The sequence below is a fragment of the Urocitellus parryii genome, chromosome 9 (assembly GCF_045843805.1).
Source record: "Urocitellus parryii isolate mUroPar1 chromosome 9, mUroPar1.hap1, whole genome shotgun sequence".
In the NCBI taxonomy this organism is placed as follows: Eukaryota; Metazoa; Chordata; class Mammalia; order Rodentia; family Sciuridae; genus Urocitellus; species Urocitellus parryii.
This window is the reverse complement of record NC_135539.1, coordinates 66,508,202-66,528,537: the sequence shown is the minus strand read 5'-3', so window position 1 is coordinate 66,528,537 and position 20,336 is coordinate 66,508,202. Positions and strand designations below refer to the sequence as shown.

The window sequence follows — 20,336 nt, the reverse complement described above, 5'->3', positions numbered from 1 at the left end:
CAGCCTCTAGAAGCTAAGCATAACTCCTGGCTGATGTCCAGCAAGAAAACTGGTACCTCAGTCATATAACCACAAGGAAGTGATTTCTGCCAATAGCCACTATGAACTTTGAGGAGGACTCCAAGCTCCTGAAAAAACCATAGCCCTAACTGAAATCTTTAGATCTCAAGAGACCTTAAGCCAAAGACTCTCCATCTGAACTAATAAACTCTGAGATAACAAAATTATTTTTTAGCAATTAACTTTGAGATAATTTGTCATGTGGCAAAATAAAACTAATAACAGCATTTAAGAAATAAAACTCAGCCATTCTAATCTTCCATACATTAGGTACCTGGTGATTTGATGGACAAAGATGAACTCAGATATACTGAAAGCTGTAAGAGAATATGAGAGGAAAAAAAAGACATCCTTGTCAAAATTATCTACTTGGAGCAGTTAGTGCTAAAATTGCTCTCAGTAAAAGAACAAGAGGTGGGGAGAAGTGGGGCAGAGAGAGAGAATGAATATGAGTCATTTACATAACTGGAAAGACTGATGAAAATAGCATCCAGAATAGCAGAAACCCAGAGACAGAACACCTGATGTCATTACCTTACAAATATATTTTCCACAGTGGGCTTGTAAAAATCATATAATTTCTATAATTATACTCTAACTATGTCAAAGAAGATTCTGAGCGAAATTATCACTTGAGAATCAATTTCCTTCCAATCTCTTTAGAGTTGAAGGTGGATTCCCAGATTTAGGGTTCCCCTTATTCAAGCTTTCTATAAATTTGAAAAATATTTTTCATTGCTTTTATAAGCATAAATGCAATACATCTTAGGATTAGGTCCAATAAGTAATAGGTTCAAAGAGAGACCCTTTCTCTATTCTAAAGAAGAAATTAAATTACATTCTTAAAAAAGAAAATTCACTATAACTTGTTAAAGAAATTAGTTTTGTTCAAAACCAAGTTCAGTGTTCAAAGGTATTTAAGGCAATAATTTAATAATATAGTTGACATACCATCAAATTTTAATTCAATAAAAAACAAATTGTCATCTGAAGTTAGAGGGCAAATAACATTCCTAAGAAGAGGATAATGATATCATTTAATGCTAGAAACAATGTTAGAGAAAAACAAATCAGATCTTTTCTGTTAATATTGTTGCACATTCCCCAAAATCTCCAAGTTGGCTAAAAGACAACACCAGCTCTCAATAAAATATCTGAGTCTTCCAATGGAATGATTTCAGAATAACCAGTTCATTTGGAGGCCACTCTTCAACACTTATTAACAAATGTATACAATTCCATCATACTGACCGGAATGCCTATTCTATAACATCTAAGAGCATAATGAAGGCACAATGGAAAGTACCCCATGCTTGCCAAAGTGTTGCATCCCAAAATCCTCATTTGTCAATCATTTGCATGAAGAAGTAACAATTTAATTTCTATAAAATTATTTTGTTTATGTAGGAGTCACCATTAATTGCTTTAAAAGTTAGATCTCCTAGTATCTAATCATTAATTGCCTAAGTGCTGTTTGCTCCGTGTATATTCCCTTAACCCCACACCCAAGATGTTATTCTCCTTAAGGGCAGGTTCCATGTTTTTATTGTTCTATCCACCATAATGGTCAGCTAGCTCATAGTCTTTCACATATTTGTTGAGTTAAACTAACAGTAAATATTAGAGCTTTAGTGGTTCTCAGTCAGAAATTCTAATTGAATATTTGAAAAAATATTTTTTTTGGTTTTTAAAATAATTTTTATTTTTTAAAAGTAAATTGTACATTGAATTGGGGTTGGGATTGTGGCTCAGTAGTAGAGCGCTTGCTTGGCATACATGAGGCCCTGGGTTTGATCCTCAGCACCACATAAAAATAAATACAGTAAAAAATCCATTGACAACTAAAAAATATAAAATTTTTTAAAATTTGAACTGAACTGGTGGCTGAGGTGTGGCTCAGTGGTAAAGTGCTTGCCTCCCACATGTGAGGCACTGGGTTCAACCACATAAAAGTAAATAAACAAAATAAAGATACTACGTCCATGAATAATTAAAAAATATCTTTTAAAAAATTGAACTAAACCAATTTTTAAAAAACTATTTTATACAGCCCAAGAAATGGTAATGAAATATTATTTGTTGGGTTCTACTACATAGTGAAGTCTCTCTCCCCACCCCTTTGCCAAAGTGTCATCAACTTAAAAGATAACATTTGTATTTTTATGATTTGTGTTCTACAATACAAAACTTGGCATTTCCACTAACTCAGAAAGAACAAGCCCTTAGAAATTACTGTAAATGAGCTTTTCCAAAGGACAGAGGTTGTTAAAGCCTTTAATGGGGTTAAGGGTACTCATTCACCATTTCTGTTAAAGGAATAATCCTCCAAAAATTTAGAGTAGGTTTGTACCAACAATAGCCCTGTCTGATTCTAACGGGAAGAACTGAAACAGAAACAAATATCTACATTAAAATACAGGTTCTAATTAGCTTTGGAATATCTTTCTTCTATAATAACAACTATATAATGCTTATCAAATCATGCCTAACTTAATGTAAAATTAACTATTATAAAACATTTCATAATTTTAGCTATATCTGAAATAGTTCTTTGATGTTTTCAAGATTCAGACTTGATTTCACAGTTAGCTTCACTTCCCATCCTTCTCAGTTTTCTTAATAAAATTACAAAAAAAAAAAAAAAAAAACCCAGGTCTGCTGACTATGTTGGAAACATAATTTCCAATACCTCAATAAAAAGTATTCTCTATGGTGGGACCAATTTAAAGCACCTTTTCCTACTCTTAAAAAAAAAAAAGTCTCATGGGAGAGGCTATGGCACTCAACAAGAACAACTCAAAGGACGGAAGAGTGATAGTCAACAATACTGAGAGTATCCTAATGTCCTACAATCGTGTGGAACTTCCATTTAATTACATGAAAAATATTCCAGAGGCCTCCACAGGAACCAAGAAGTGCACTATCTACCTTACCCCTTTACCAGGTCATCTTTCTATCCAAGGGGAAGGATGCCATGCAATCCTTCATAATGCCATTTTATCTCATGAAGGACTATGAGCTCAAGCAGCCTGTATTTGGTGCGAATATGTTTAAAAATTAGTGGAGGCTGAAGGAGGAGGTAGCTGGAAAGGCTCTGCTTTATACAAGTTGACCTTCACAGCAGGGGGCACATCAGGTTTAGCAGGGAATGTTCCAGGTAGTATCTCAAGCCTCTATAGCTTGAGGGTACCCCCAATGGAGCTTATGGGTACCCTTACATTCCCAGTGGGGCCTATGTCTTTTCCCCACCAGTGGCCAATGGAATGTATGCCCTGCAAATGGAATGTACCCCTATCCACCACCCCCACCTGAGTTATATCCAAAATCTCCCATGATACATGGCACCATGGGATATATGCAGTCCCTGCCACCACCATATCTGGGACTCATGCTCTAGTCAGAGGCCCTAATGTCCCTTCCACTCTTGCAACTGAGGCCAAGGCCACAGAGGCAGCTGCTATCACCTATTACAGTCCAAGCAACCCACACAATGTCTACCTGCCCACAAGCTAGCCTCCACCATCTCCCTACTACTCTTCAGAATACAAGAAGACTCAGTAGACCCTGCCCACTTCCCTGTCCCGACCCTCATGGGCCTTTCCTACTCCCTTATGGGACTGCATCTGACTGGGGGAGGCCTGTTCTTCCCCAGGTCCTATTGTAAAAAGTTACCAGGAACTAGTGTTGTGGGAAGGCAAGGCCCCTGGCTTCTGTAGAGGTGTCCCCCCAGTTCCTAGCTAAATCAGCCCACAGTGCCCCTCTTACCATTTCTGGGGCTGTGCTTGGGAGAATGGGATATTCCCTTTGTTCCTGTTTCAGTATCTGGCCACCTCTCCTATTTCAGTCTGTCCTCTCCGTCTGGTAGCCATTCTGTATTCAGCTTTGTGAGCTCCATCAAACCAGCCAGTCTTCCTAGTGGGCCAAAATACCCTACCACACCCTGCTCACATTCCTTCCACTGGTCTGTGCTGGAAGGCCACTATCCCACCTGTCAGCCCACATTCCACTCAGCCAGGCCTGCCTTCTCTGTCCTTGGTCATTCTGTTGCCACTTCTGACTTCAGGAGCTTTACAATAAGCCTCCAGGGTTTTGTGGCTTCAGGGGAAGCCCACTGCGGCTGGAAAAGAAGTCCTTCAGTTCCCTTGCTAGAATTTCTGGAATTTCTTTTCCTTCTAATCTCTCTTCCCCCTATAAGGGCTTCTCACCTGGAGCCGTAAAGCACATGTCCATCCCATCATGCCATTTGGAGGCTACAGGGTAGGCCTAGAAAGAATGGCCCCCAACTCCAGTGTGCTGATCATAGCCTGCTGCCAGCTCCTAAGCCTACCCCTCCCTTTTAAGCATCATGCCCCCTGGATATGTGAAGATTTGCTCATTTGTTCCTGGACCAGACACCAAGGGAGGAGAGATGGTTATTTAAAGAGAATTCCCTATTTGACCAAAAAAAAATCCAGTTAAAATATTAAAATGAAATAAACCCTGTTTGCACCTTGGGGTGCAAAAAAAAAAAAACAAAGTTTCATGCCACCAGGCAGGGTGGCATACACATAAAATTCCAGCTACTTGGGAAGGTAAGGAAGGAGGATCATAAATTCAAGGCTAGTTTCAGCAATTTAGCAAGACCCTCAGTAACTTAGTAAGACCCTGTCTCAAAATAATAAAAAGAACTGGGATATAGCTCAGTGGTAAAGTACCCATGGTTTCAATCCCCAGTACTAAAAAATTAAAATAAAATATTCAGTGGCAAGTGTTTAGTAAGCAATTTTTTTAAATTTATAGGTTTAAAAACAAAAATTTACCACAACCTGGGAGATTGCCCAAGCTATCAAAAACCATGGTTGATAATCACAGTCTTACACTCCACATCCCACCCAACATACATGAAAAAAATCAACTGGAATTCAATTTTATTTGAAGAGTGGGTCATATTCCAGAAATAGGTTAACAGGTTGTAAGTTACTGATTATGCAGCTTTAAAAAAAAATCCTCTCTTCTTCACTGAACACTGCATTTCATATGCTAATAGAAATAATCAGATCTCATGATCCTCATGAGATTTTATTTTTTTAGTACTGGTTTGAAATCATGGGTGCTTTACCACTGAGCTACATCCCAGTTTTTTTTTTTATTATTTTGAGACAGGGTCTTACTAAGTTACTGAGAGTCTTGCTAAATTGCTGAAACTAGCCTTGAATTTATGATCCTCCTTCCTTACCTTCGCAAGTAGCTGGAATTTTATGTGTATGCCACCCTGCCTGGTGGTATGAAATTTTGTTTCTTCCCCAAGGTGCAAATAGGGTTTATTTCACATTAATATTTTAATTGGATTTTTTTTTGGTCAATTCGTGATTCATTCACACACAGAAGTCATGACCAGGGTCATCCTTGAAAATTAGACCTATAATGGTCCCTTCAGTGTGGGGGACAAGTTGTTTGATAAACAATACACTGATCCCCCCTTGAGATCTTCCCTTACTTCCTTAAGTACCCCAACACCTAAAGATGCTTTTGAAGATACTTCTAAATTCTCTAGGAACAATGGACAGAACTACTATTGGGGACAAAGAATAGTTTAGGATGATGAAGAAATACAAAACAGTGACTAAGATAGGCAATGCCCAAGAAGCCAACAAATATAGAGTGTACTGCAGTTTTTCTGAGAAATTGTAGCAATAATAAAATCAAGTGACAAGAGAAGGCCCAAAAGAAATATGCAGGTTTGGTTAAATAAACCAGAAATCTAGGATAATTAAGGTTAAGTATCAATTAATTGGTTTTAGGATAAGAAAACATTCAAGTATTCAGAGGTAAAGACACTGGCTTGTGTTGTATCCCAGTTGTAGAGTGCTTGCCTAGCATGTTTGAGGCACTGCGTTTGATCCTCAGCACCACATAAAAATAAAAGTATTGTGTCCATCCACAACTAAAAAAATATTTTTTAAAAAAAGAGACAAGAACCCTAAGATGGCAACTATTTACACTCTGAAGAGCATCAAATTGTCTTCACTGATCTTTTTTTTAAATATCCTTTCAGTTGTAGATGGACACAATAGCTTTATTTTTATGTGGTGCTGAGGATTCAAATCCAGTGCTTCACACCTGCGAGGCAAGTGCTCTACCACTGAGCTACAGCCCCATCCCCTACTGATCATTTTTTGTCCATGATCTTCCGACATTCATCCAGGATGGTGTTGGAATCATTAATATCCCTACTCCTCAAATGCCTCACTGTTTTAGAACTGAAGACAGAGCTGTCTAACATATCAAAGCTGAACTTGAAATGTAGAATAAGGACTCAGATCTGCTTTGGGGATTGTACAATCCCCAAAGCAGACATAAAATAAGGAGGTATTTAACAGTGGATTCATCTAGATTCCTCTGGATTTCTGCACACCTTCCCTGATCTTGTTGAATGTCACCATTTTATTCTAAAATATGAATTATACTCAGATAGGTAGTACTATAGAATTTCAATTCTAGCATATGTAGGATGCTCCTGTCTTAAAATATGATGGGCAAAAGAAAATACATAAAGAAAAAGTAGTGGCTCCAGCCCTGACAGATCTCTGATATTACTCAAGAACTGGAGCACAAAATCCCATGAAATCACTGAGAAACAAAGAAAGATATGAAGCAGCTACCAAATGAATAAGAGAGTGGTGATAATAGCAGAGTGGAGAAATTCATTAGAGTCTTTGCTTGTGAGATTAGCAACTGCGTTTATTTTTTCAAACCCAGATAACTATACCAAGAAATGTCTATGATTATGTGAATAGAAAAAAAGACTCCTGTTCTAAATGGGTGGGGGGAGACTAAAATTATTAGACATGGGGAAGAAAAATCAGTCCCCCGAATGCTTATGAACATTTACTGCCCATCAAGTTTCCTCCAATGTTCCTTTTATTTCCCTTATTTAACTAGAGTCACATAGAAACAGGTAACATATAATTATTACATTTTCTTTATATAGTAATCTATGCTAAACATAAAAGCCACATAAAAGAAACCTTTATATAACTTAATCTTACTGGGGATGAAGGATTCAGTTTTGAACATTCATTAAACAATTTATTGATTAACCATTTGTGTCAGGCACCAAATCTGTGGCTGGCACTGGGGACACATCATAAACAAGTCATAGAGTCTACCTAGACGAGCATGATTTTAAAAAAGGATTACAGACACAAAGTTATGCTATGAAAAAGTGCTAAGAGATGTGGAAGATGACCGCTGCGTATGGGGGTTGCTGAAGTGCTGAGCGTGGTGCTCTGAGCAGCGGCTTTAATCGAGATTTCACGCAGCTTGTTAGAGCTCCTTTCACCATTAATCTGTAGCGGACCACCTTGCCAAGCAGCAGAAAAAACAAAGAGATTGAAAGAGAGACGCTTTGCTCCTGGACGCTTTCCTGCTCAGAGCCGCGGGCGCTTTGCGCCCATCGGCTTCCTCTTTCACTTCTCTCCCAGCAGAGAAGCTGAATGCGTAATCAGCAGCAGATTGTAAGTACCTGAGACAAAGAAAGCTCAGTACACCCCGCCTTTTTTTTTTTTTTTTAATATTTTCTATACAGGGAGACTTAGTGGTTTGGGATTGTTGGCTGGGCTGTGGTTTCGGGGCCGAAAATCCACTCCGAGGGAGCCGCCATTTGCTTTCTGCATGGTGTCTTGATGGCTCTGCCTACATGGTCCAGCTGCCGCATCTAGAGATTGGAACTGGGCTGCATGCCGAGGCCTGTCCTCCGAAGGCGGGACCACGGCCGCGAGCTCCGAGGTCGCCTGTTCCCCGCTGCACCTTTGGGCAGAGCCTGTTCTAGGGTCGTTCGGCATCCCCCTGCGAGGGGACCCGTGCTCTGGAGAAGGGGGCCGGAGAGCCGTGGCAGCAGCCGCTTGGGCCCTGGGAGCCAGGCACCGAGCCGAAGAGCGACAGAGGTCGCGGCGGCGCTGATAAGGACGCAGACAAGCATGGCGCCTCTGAGCGTGACCCAGAGGTGGAGGTGACGGCAGCAGGGTTTCAGTTCTAGAAAACTGGACTGGAAACAGAAGTAGCAGTTTGTATAATCCCAAGATCTTGCTTATGCCAGGAAGCTGTAAGGGTAACATGAATATCATTGAGGAGGTCTAACATGGTGGCAGGCGCAGAGAGATCAAGTCTCTGACCTCTTCAACTGCGCGGGCATAGGGAGCTGTAAACTATCTAAAGCCTGTTTGCGCAGGATCACTAGGCAATGCTGAGCCGACGTTGAGCTAGGGCGTACAGTCTGGGCCCCTCAGAAAACACACACTGAGCACGAATCAACTGCATTCAAGCTCTGGTCCGCCTGCTTCCCGTGACTCAGCACTAATTATCCCACTGAAATAATTAGTTGGCCCACCTGAACTCACAGAGGTAAAAGCCAACTGAGCACCATAGCTAGACCCAGGAAATCAGGAGTGACGTGGGACCAGCGGCGCAGAAATCCCGGCTAGCGCTTCCACCAGTGCTGACATCAGAGGTCCCTTGCACCAGCTACCAGGGGAGTTGCCACCTGAGGGCAAACAAATTCGCTGGGGGTCCTCAGCCCCAAGACATACAAACTTAGGGTCTGAGGGAGGCAAACAGAAAGGGTGTGCCCAGGCATCCATGAAACATGGCTCCCAGGAGCAGTAGACCCAGCGTGTAGCCAGTATTGTGGTAAGCATCACAGGTGAGTGGGGCCTGGATTGAGGAACCACAAGAGAAGGCCCTAGACACTCAGGATTGGAGAACTGCACAGTCTGGGAAGAAGAGCTGAGGCACAGTGATTGGTTCCCACCTATCAAGAAGAGAAGCCTGGCCCAGTGGGCATAGCTCCACCTACTGGAAGAGAAGTTAATCGAGCTCTATGACTGCATTTATTATTATTATTTTTTTTAATGACTATTATTAGTATTTTTTTATTTTTATTTTTATTTCACTTTTTGTTGTTGATGTAGTTGTTGTTCTTTAACTTTCTTATTAATGCTTTCAATTTTTTTAATTCTTTTTATTCTATTATTATTACTATTATTTTTTAAACTTTAATTTCCATTTTGTTATTATCATTATAATTTTTTTATTGGTTTTAAATTTTTATTTTTCGTTTTTTCTTTCTTTCTTTTCACCTTTTTTCTTTTGTCTTTTCATTTCTTTTCAATTCTCTTACTTCCCCTTTCTTGAATTCTACCTGCCTACACTCATTCTCTTTAGTTACTTCTTCCCTTCCCTTCTAATATCTCTCCTCCCAAGCATCAAATAAATTTATAAGAGTAAACAGTAAATCAGCAGTCAAACAGAACAAGAAGTAACATGAGCATAAAAAAGCAAGGAAGAAAAGGAGTACAAACAATGAAGGACAGCCTAAATATTCAGGAGGACCTAGAGTCATCAGAAAAATGGCCATATAAAGAACTCAAGGAACACCTTAGACAGATGGAAAGGAACCTTAAAGACCACATTGAAAATGAATAACATAAACAGATAAAAGAAGAAGTTAAGCATCTTTATCAGGAGATGGATATTATAAAAAAAAATCAAACAATAATTCTAGAAATGAAGGAAACGATAAACCAAATTAAAAACTCAATCGAGAGTATCACCAACAGAGTGGAGCAAGTAGAAGCCAGAACGTCAAATAATGAAGACAAAATATATCATCTTGAAAAGAGTCTAGCCAACTCAGATAGGCTGGTAAAAAATCACGAGAAAAGCATCCAAGAGATTTGGGATAACATAAAAAAAACAAACTTACGAGTCATTGGGATAGAAGAAGGCACAGAGATTCATACCAAGGGAATGAGTAACCTGCTGAATGAAATAATTACAGAAAACTTTCCAGAAATAAAAAAGGAAACTGATATACAAATTGTAGATGCATACAGGACACCGAGCACACAAAATCACAGTAGACCAACGCCAAGACACATTGTTATGAAGATATCCAATATACAGAACAAAGAGAAAATATTAAAAGCTACAAGAGAAAAGAGGCAGATTACATTTAGGGGTAAACCAATAAGGTTAACAACGGATTTTTAATCACAGACGCTGAAAGCGAGAAGATCCTGGAACAACGTATTTCAAACACTGAAAGACAATGGATGCCAACCAAGAATTCTGTATCCAGCAAAATTAAGCTTCAGGTACGACAACGAAATAAAAATCTTTCATGATAAACAAAAGCTGAAAGAATTTGTAGCCAGAAAACCAGCATTGCAAAGCATTTTGAGCAAAACATTACATGAGGAAGAAATGAAAAACAATGACCAAAACCTTCAGTGGGAAGTGCCTTTATAAAGTCAGAGGGCTGGGGGAAAGCTAATCTTGGAGAAATAAACTAAAAGAAGATAAATAATCAAACATGGCTGGAAGTACAAACCATACATCAATAGTAACTCTAAACGTTAATGGCTTAAACCCTCTAATAAAGCAACATAGGCTGGTAACATGGATTAAAAAAACAAATCCAACAATATGCTGCCTCCAGGAGACACATCTGATTGGAAAAGACATACACAGGCTGAAGGTGAAAGGTTGGGAAAAAATATACCACGCACACGGTCCTCGTAAGCAGGCAGGAGTGGCCATCCTCATATCGAATAAAATCGACTTCAAGACTAAATTAATCAAAAGGAATAAGGAAGGTCATTATATACTGTTAAAAGGAACCATTCACCAACAAGACATAACAATTATCAATATTTATGTACCAAATAATGGTGCTGCGACGTTCATAAAAGAAATTCTCCTCAAGTTCAAGAATCATATAGACCACAACACAATAATTATGGGTGACTTCAACACACCTCTCTCACCATTGGACAATTCTTCCAAACAAAAGTTGAATAAAGAAACTATAGAACTCAATATCACAATCAACAACCTAGACTTAACTGACATATATAGAATATATCATCCAACATCAAGTGGCTATACTTTTTTCTCAACAGCACATGGATCTTTCTCAAAAATAGACCATATATTATGCCATAGGGCATCCCTCAGTAAATATACAGGGGTGGAGATAATACCATGCATTTTATCTGATCATAATGGAATGAAACTGTAAATCAACGATAAAAGAAGGAAGGAAAAATCCTACATCACATGGAAAATTAACAATATGTTACTGAATGATCAATGGGTTACAGAAGACATAAAAGAGGAAATCAAAAAATTCCTAGAGATAAATGAAAATATAGACACAACATATCGGAATCTATGGGACACAATGAAAGCAGTTTTAAGAGGGAAATTCATCGCCTGGAGGTCATACCTCAAAAAAAGAAAAAACCAACAAATAAATGAGCTCACACTTCATCTCAAAGACCTAGAAAAGGAAGAGCAAAACAACAGCAATTGTAGCAGAAGGCAAGAAATAATTAAAATCAGAGCGGAAATCAATGAAACTGAAACAAAAGAAACTATTGAAAAAATTAACAAAACTAAAAGTTGGTTCTTTGAAAAAATAAATAAGATCGACAGGCCCCTAGCCATGCTAACGAAGAGAAGAAGAGAGAGAACTCAAATTACTAACATACGGGATGAAAAAGGCAATATTACAACAGACATTACAGAAATACAGAAGACAATTAGAAATTATTTTGAAAACCTATATTCCAATAAAATAGAAGATAGTGAAGACAGCGATAAATTCCTTAAGTCATATGATTTGCCCAGACTGAGTCAGGAGGATACCCACAACTTAAACAGACCAATATCAATAGATGAAATAGAAGAAGCAATCAAAAGACTTCCAACCAAGAAAAGCCCAGGACCGGATGGGTATACAGCAGAGTTTTACAAAACCTTTAAAGAAGAATTAATACCAATACTTTTCAAGTTATTTCCGGAAATAGAAAAAGAGGGAGCTCTGACAACTTCATTCTATGAGGCCAACATCACCCTGATTCCAAAACTAGACAAAGACACCTCAAAGAAAGAAAACTACAGACCAATATCTCTGATGAACCTAGATGCAAAAATCCTCAATAAAATTCTGGCGAATCGGATACAAAGGCACATCAAAAAAATTGTACACCATGATCAAGTAGGATTCATCCCTGGGATGCAAGGATGGTTCAATATACGGAAATCAATAAATGTTATTCACCACATCAATAGACTTAAAGATAAGAACCATATGATCATCTCAATAGATGCAGAAAAAGCATTCGACAAAGTACAGCATCCCTTTATGTTCAAAACACTAGAAAAACTAGGGATAACAGGAACTTACCTCGACATTGTAAAAGCTATTTATGCCAAGCCTCAGGCTAGCATCATTCTCAATGGAGAAAAATTGAAGGCATTCCCCCTAAAATCTGGAACAAGACAGGGATGCCCTCTATCACCACTTCTATTCAATATAGTTCTCGAAACACTGGCCAGAGCAATTAGACAGAGGAAAGAAATTAAAGGCATAAAAATAGGAAAAGAAGAACTTAAATTATCACTATTTGCAGATGATATGATCCTATACCTAGAAGACCCAAAAGGGTCTACAAAAAAACTACTAGAACTAATAAATGAATTCAGCAAAGTGGCAGGATATAAAATCAACACGCATAAATCAAAGGCATTTCTGTATATCAGCAACAAAACTTCTGAAATGGAAATGAGGAAAAACACTCCATTCACAATATCCTCAAAAAAAATAAAATACTTGGGAATCAACCTAACAAAAGAGGTGAAAGAGTTATACAATGAAAACTACAAAACCCTAAAAAGAGAAGTAGAAGAAGATCTTAGAAGATGGAAAAATATAAACTGTTCATGGATAGGCAGAACTAACATCATCAAAATGGAGATACTACCAAAAGTTCTCTATAGGTTTAATGCAATCCCAATCAAAATCCCAATGGCATTTCTTGTAGAAATAGATAAAGCAATCATGAAATTCATATGGAAAAATAAAAGACCCAGAATAGCAAAAGCAATTCTAAGCAGGAAACGTGAATCAGGCGGTATAGGGATACCAGATTTCAAACTATATTACAGAGCAATAGTAAAAAAGACAGCATGATACTGGTACCAAAACAGGCGGGTGGACCAATGGTACAGAATAGAGGACACAGAGACTAATCCACAAAGCTACAACTATCTTATATTTGATAAAGGAGCTAAAAGCATGCAATGGAGGAAGGATAGCATCTTCAACAAATGGTGCTGGGAAAACTGGAAATCCATTTGCAACAAAATGAAACTGAATCCCCTCCTCTCGCCATGCACAAAAGTTAACTCAAAGTGGATCAAGGAGCTAGATATCAAATCAGAGACTCTACGTCTGATAGAAGAAAAAGTTGGCTCCGATCTACATATTGTGGGGTCGGGTTCCAAATTCCTTAATAGGACACCCATAGCACAAGAGTTAATAACAAGAATCAATAAATGGGACTTACTTAAACTGAAAAGTTTTTTCTCAGCAAGAGAAACAATAAGAGAGGTAAATAAGGAGCCTACATCATGGGAACAAATTTTTACTTCTCACACTTCAGATACAGCCCTAATATCCAGAGTATACAAAGAACTCAAAAAATTAAACAATAAGAAAACAAACAACCCAATCAACAAATGGGCCAAAGACCTGAACAGACACTTCTCAGAGGAGGACATACAATCAATCAACAAGTACATGAAAAAATGCTCACCATCTCTAGCAGTCAGAGAAATGCAAACCACCCTAAGGTACCATCTCACTCCAGTAAGATTGGCAGCCATTATGAAGTCAAACAACAACAAGTGCTGGCAAGAATGTGGGGAAAAGGGTACTCTTGTACATTGCTGGTGGGATTGCAAACTGGTGCAGCCAATTTGGAAAGCAGTATGGAGATTCCTGGGAAAGCTGGGAATGGAACCACCATTTGACCCAGCTATTGCCCTTCTGGGACTATTCCCTGAAGACCTTAAAAGAGCCTACTACAGGGATACTGCCACATCGATGTTCATAGCAGCACAATTCACAATTGCTAGACTGTGGAACCAACCCAGATGCCCTTCAATAGATGAATGGATAAAAAAATGTGGCATTTATACACCATGGAGTATTACTCTGCACTAAAAAATGACAAAATCATGGAATTTGCAGGGAAATGGATGGCACTAGAGCAGATTATGCTTAGTGAAGCTAGCCAATCCCTAAAAAACAAATACCAAATGTCTTCTTTGATATAATGAGAACAACTAAGAACAGAGCAGGGAGGAAGAGCAGGAAGAAAAGATCAACATTAAACAGATACACTAGGTGGGAGGGAATGGGAGAGAAAAGGGAAATTGCATGGTAATGGAGGGAGACCCTCATTGTTATACAAAATTACACATAAGAGGTTGTGAGGGGAATGGGAAAATAAACAAAGAGAGAAATGAAATACAGTAGATGGGGTAGAGAGAGAAGATGGGAGGGGAGAGGGGATAGTAGGGGATAGGAAAGGTAGCAGAATACAACAGTTACTAATAGGGCATTATGTAAAAATGTGGACGTGTAACAGATGTGATTCTGCAATCTGTATTTGGGGTAAAAATGGGAGTTCATAACCAACTTGAATCTAATGTATGAAACATGATATGTCAAGAGCTTTGTAATGTTTTGAACAACCAATTTAAAAAAAAGTCAATAAATCTGAAAGAACATCAAAAAAAAAGAAAAAGAAAAAGTGCTAAGAAGTACTATGACAACTTATGTTAAAGTAATATTCCTTCGGGATCAAACTGTTTTCACAGAGTAGTTGATATCTAAACTAGTTTGGAAGAATGAGCAGAAGTGGAGAAAGACATAGATTCATAGGCATTTGACTAAATTTGACTCTTTTGCTCAAGAACTTCACATAAGGGATAGGTAATTTAGGAAAGGTCTTCCAAAAATATCCATTTGAGGTGGACTCTGAAACACATGCAGTAAGTTACAAAAAGAATGCATGATTAAAGAGTAAAGTGAGCAGCATAAAATAGAATATTCCCTCCACTTTAGATCAAAATATAGTTTGCTCCTATTAATCATTGAGGTAATAGGTTTTTGAAGAACTGGTAAATTTAACCAGAATGAGTAAAAATTCTAGGCAAGTTGAACCCAATAACTAAAAAGAGCTAGAAAAAGGAATAGTGGAACATATTGGAGAAACAGTGTATCTTGAGAAGAAGGTATAGGAAGGGAGATTAGCTAAATTGGATAAAAAAATATGGATGGCCTTGAGGGTCATAATAACAACATTATACTTGATCTAACAGTAACAGGAACTCATTGATACTCTGTCTTCTGTCTCAACTTCAGTTTTATGAACTATGGCCTGGAACCTGCCATGTTACCAGGACAGTGAATTCCAGATTTGGTGTGGCCAAGAACTAGGTATCTAGTGGATTAACAAGTTGGATACTAGCTAATTTCTGGGGAATACAATGAAGAAAACATGTATACTTATTGAATTTATTTCTATTTTAATGAGTCTTAAAACAGACCACACAATATATTTTCTCTGAGATTCCCTGAATATAGCAGCAAGACTCCAATAACTCTTATTTCATTGACAAAAATGATCAAAATAAAAAGGGGAGAGAGTACATCCAAAAGTTATTAAGTTAATAGAATAATTTTTCTTGTATACATTATTGTGTTATTAATCTTAAGTAAAGGAAAATTCAGTCTAAATCTAAAATGTTTCCAACCAAGTGAACAAAGATATCTAATAAGGAGAATGCATGAGAGTTTATCCAAAAAAGTTTCTGTTAACAGTTCTAATAAATGATGTCTTTTTCCCTAGTTGACTTCCACATACTGCTTTCATTCATCTATCAGTAGAGTAAAAGGAAATCAAGAACTATAGAGACAAACCTTACAACCAAATTAGTTTTTTCCAAGGAATTCAATCACTCAGAAAATACTGAAGCTTTTGTTTGTTTGTATAAATTCATTTCTATTTGTAAGGTTTTTAAAGTCTATGATTCTAATTAATGGTTACATATTTTCCATGAAATTAATGGCCAGCTTTTCTACTGTTCAGATTTTGAAATTTTATTCTATATCAGCATCAGGTACACTCCATCCATCTAGCTTCTGATACTATTTAATGTAATGAAGATTCACCTACTACTGCCAGGTTTCTCTACATCTGTGGATTAATTGCCCTAAGTATGTCCTAGGTTGTTTTATGTTATCGACAGCTGCTGCTTACTTTTTTTGTGTGTTTCCCTTCAAATTCCACAAACCCATATGGCCAGTGAGAAATCTTTTGAATTGGTAATTTACTCAGAAAAAAATGCCATGTGTAGTCTATATAAACATTTCATTTATTCAAATCATTCATTTACTCATTTATCAGTATTTGTTAAGGATATACTGAGGATAGATACTTTACTATTTATTAAGTGCAAAATGCTTAAAAATGCCTCCCTTGGTTTGTTTGTCTCAATGAGTCTAGGTACAGAAAAGTTTATTTTAATCAGCCAGCAACTATCCCAGTGCCATAAGAAGTATCAAAGTCAAAAAATTAGTTGTACATTCTGTTTATTGAAGTCCAGTAAACCATATAACAAGATTTTAAAAAGCAGAAAAGTATTATTATTTTATTCAATATAAAAGTAAACATTCAGCTCTGAATAATAGGTTAGTTAAAAATTATATAGAAAAACAAACACTCCTCTAGAAATGTCCTTAACATCAAAAGTAGTCATAATCCAATTATTCTCAGTACTCATCACTTTCTCCACATTCTTATTAAAAATAAAAAAGATCCATTTTAAGGAAATATGTCCACTTAATCAACATACTAGCAACAAGTAATAAGAAAATAAACCATTGAGAAAGTTTGTCCAAATGGCTGAGTGTCTTCATCAATGTAAACGTTGGCTCATAAGTAAAGAATTTTAAGAAATTTCATCTGAAAGACAGGTCTACTCACAATTAGTAAATATTTACCAATTTATCAATTCTTGTACTAAATTTTGGTTTGGATATCTGAAAAGTTCCTATGTCTTATGGCATATAAACCTAGCACAAAGTACAAGATATAAACGTCTGCTTATTTCTTTCACCCTAATTTCATAAACCAACCATTCACTCTTTCAGCAGACAGTGCACCAGGCACACTAGGTACTAAGCACATAAGAATAAATGTAGTTACAGTGAGGGTGTGATATTTACTTCAAGTAGGTTGTTATGAAGCAAGTTTGGCTTTCTCAGCTTGGTCTTTTGCTTCCTTTCTCAGTGTGATTTCTTCCACACACACACACTTTTCTTCCCATTTTTTCATCATGCATGGAACAATACTTGTCTCTCACCAAAATCAAAAGATGTCAGTGCCATGTTCTTGAACTTAGTATGCGCTAAGTAAGCCTCTGTTATTTATAAATTATGCGGCCTCAGATAATTTGTTTTAGCAACAGAAAGCAGACTAAAACACATACATTTCTAATCAAAATTCTTCCTGTTCTTAAAGAACTAAGTCCAGAGGTCTTTCCTAAGCACCTCAGTCAAAAGTGAACACTTTGGAACACTGAGAGCACTTATTTGACACTTATGATATCAATTCATTTGAATGGAATGATATAACCTTGACTTGGATATAAAATACTCTATTAGTAATTTCAATCCCAAGTGACTAATCGACGCCCTTGGAAATCTGAAGTAATTTTTTTTTTGGCTTTTTATCTTGTATTATTAAGATAGATTTTCTATTTCCACCAGATTGTGAACCTTAGAAGATATAAACTGTGTATTACACTAACTTTTTAAATCTCTATAGTTCTGGTATTTTATATGCTATCAAAAGTCAGTATTCAACAGATAATAGTGATAATTAAAATTTAAAATATATCAAATGCTAATTATTATAGTTTTAAGTGCCTGACATATATTATTGGCTTTTTTTGTTTAACACAGTATTTTTAATGTCTCAGACCAGAATCAAGCAATTAGTAAATACCAATATGTCAGCACGTGCAATAGAACTTTCCCCAATAAAGGAAATGTCCATTTCTGTTCTGTCCCATACATTAGAGACTCACTAACCATACGTGGCCATACACACTTGAAATAAACCACCACAGCTTAGAAATTAAACTTTCATTTTATTTTATCTGAATTAATTTTAAACTTAGTCACATGTAACTAGTGTAAAATAAATAAACATCTATCACTGAATAAATGATCTTCTTAAAACTATGAAGTAGATAATACTATGTATTATATACATAGGTGGAAAGATAGAGGAATATTAATAATAATCTATGTGTATTAGTTTGGATCATGGATATCTCCCAAAAGTCCATAAAACATTTTACTGAGTTGGTAAAGCAGGGGAGTAACAAAGACCTAGCAGTTCTTGGCTTGAGGAAAACATTTAGCAAAATCAAATATGTCAAGACATCACTATAAAAAATAGAGCAAATACACATGGTATGACAGTATTCTTGGATGACTGGATCTGTCTGGAATACTGTGCCCAGAATGGAAGAAAATAAATTCAGTTCACAATGACATTTGGTGAAGGTCCATGTTGCCATTTATAAATTCTTATTAGAGTGTCCCTGAAGACACAGAAAATAAGACAACTAAAACTAGAACTGACAACCACGTTAGTGCTAGTATCAATGAAGGGATTTCAACTAAGTTCAAAACCGATGGATATGACAATCAGCAATCTATAAATGATTGCTCAAACACCTTTTTACTCCTATACTGTTTAGTCCCTGTCTTAGAAACAAGGAATCTATACAAACTAGGAAACTGGATATCTACTTACTTTGCATTGGAACAAATCCTCCAATTCACCAGAATAGCCAAATATTGAAATAAATCAAGTAAATTATAATAATTTTCTGAATGATGTAAAAGTATATAAATATGTGGAGAACCCTGTTCCTGGATCAAAAGACTAAACATTGTAAATAAATTTTATTTTTCAGTTTCTCAAAGATTCATAAGGATACACTTAAAATTAAAGCCACAATGAGATATAACTTCAAATCCACTAATATGAGTGTAAAAGACAGACAATAGCAAGGACTGAAGAGAATGTAGGCAACTAGAACCCTTATACATGGCTGGTGGAAATGTTAAATGATACATCTACTGTGGAAAATAGTTTGGTAATTTCTTTTTTGTTGCAGTATTTTTTATTGGTGCATTATAGTTTCACATATGAGAGAAATCATATGATCCTGACTCTCTGAGTTTGGCTTATTTCACTTAACCATAATGCTTATTTCACATAACCATAAAGTTGCATCCATTATCCTGCAATGATAATAATTTCATTTTTTAATAAAGCTGCTATATATGACATTTTCTTTATCAATTCATCCATGACAGATATGTAGGCTAGTACATAGTTTGGCTCTTGTGAATTTTGCTGTTATAAACATGAGTATGCATGTATTGCTGTAGTATGATTGCTTCAATTCTTTATGATAAATAGTGAGGATCAGTATATCGAAGTCATATGCTGATTCAACTCCTAGCATTTTGAGGAACACACTTAGTTCTTAATTCCCATAGTGATATACCAATTTAAAATCCCACCAACAGTGTAAAAGTGTTCCTTTCCTTCCACATCCTCTCCAGCATTTATTGTTTGTATTCTTGATGGCTGCCATTCTGATTGGAGTGAGATGAATTCTCAGGTAGCTTTGATTTGCATTTCCCTAATTGCTAATGGTGTTGAACATTTTTTCAAGTATCTGTTGGCCATTTGTATTTCTTCATTTGAGAAATATCTATTTATTAATTGGGTGGGTTTTATTTGGGGTTTGTTTCTTTGTTTTTGCTTTTGTTTTGGTGTAAAGTATTTTTGAGTTCTTTATTCTGGATATTAATCCTCCGTCAGAAGATTTTCTCCCATTCTGTAAATTCTTTCTTCACACTGTTTCCTTTGCTATGTAAAAGACTTTTTAATTTGATACCATTCCTTTTATTAGCTCTTGGCATTATTTCTTGAGCTTTAGGGGTCATATTGAGGAGGTCATTGCCTGCACCTATATGTTAGAGTATTGACTCTAGATTTTCTTCTAGAAGTTTCATAGTTTCTGGTCTAATTCCTAGATTGTTGATCCACTTGGAGTTGATTTTTATGCAGGATTAAGAGATAAGAATCTTTCTTTCACATATGGATAGCCAGTTTTCCCAGTACCATTTATTAGAGGCCTTTTTTCACTATATGTTTTTGGCACCTCTTCAAAGATTGGGTAACTGTAGATATGTGGATTTGACTTTGCATCTTCTATTTTACACCAGTGGTTTGTGGGTCTGTTTTCATGACAATATCAATGCAGTTTTTGTTACTGAAACACTGCAGTAC

General features: G+C 36.7%; 1 protein-coding gene and 1 pseudogene across 1 annotated transcript in view; one reads left to right on the top strand and one right to left on the bottom strand.

Moving 5' to 3' along the window:
• The window catches only part of Gpr158 (G protein-coupled receptor 158), a 401,208-nt gene that overhangs the window by 321,377 nt on the left and 59,495 nt on the right, over positions 1-20,336 (bottom strand). The gene's annotated exons all lie outside the window — the stretch shown is intronic.
• Positions 2,836-3,621, top strand: LOC113191449 (WW domain-binding protein 2-like; annotated as a pseudogene).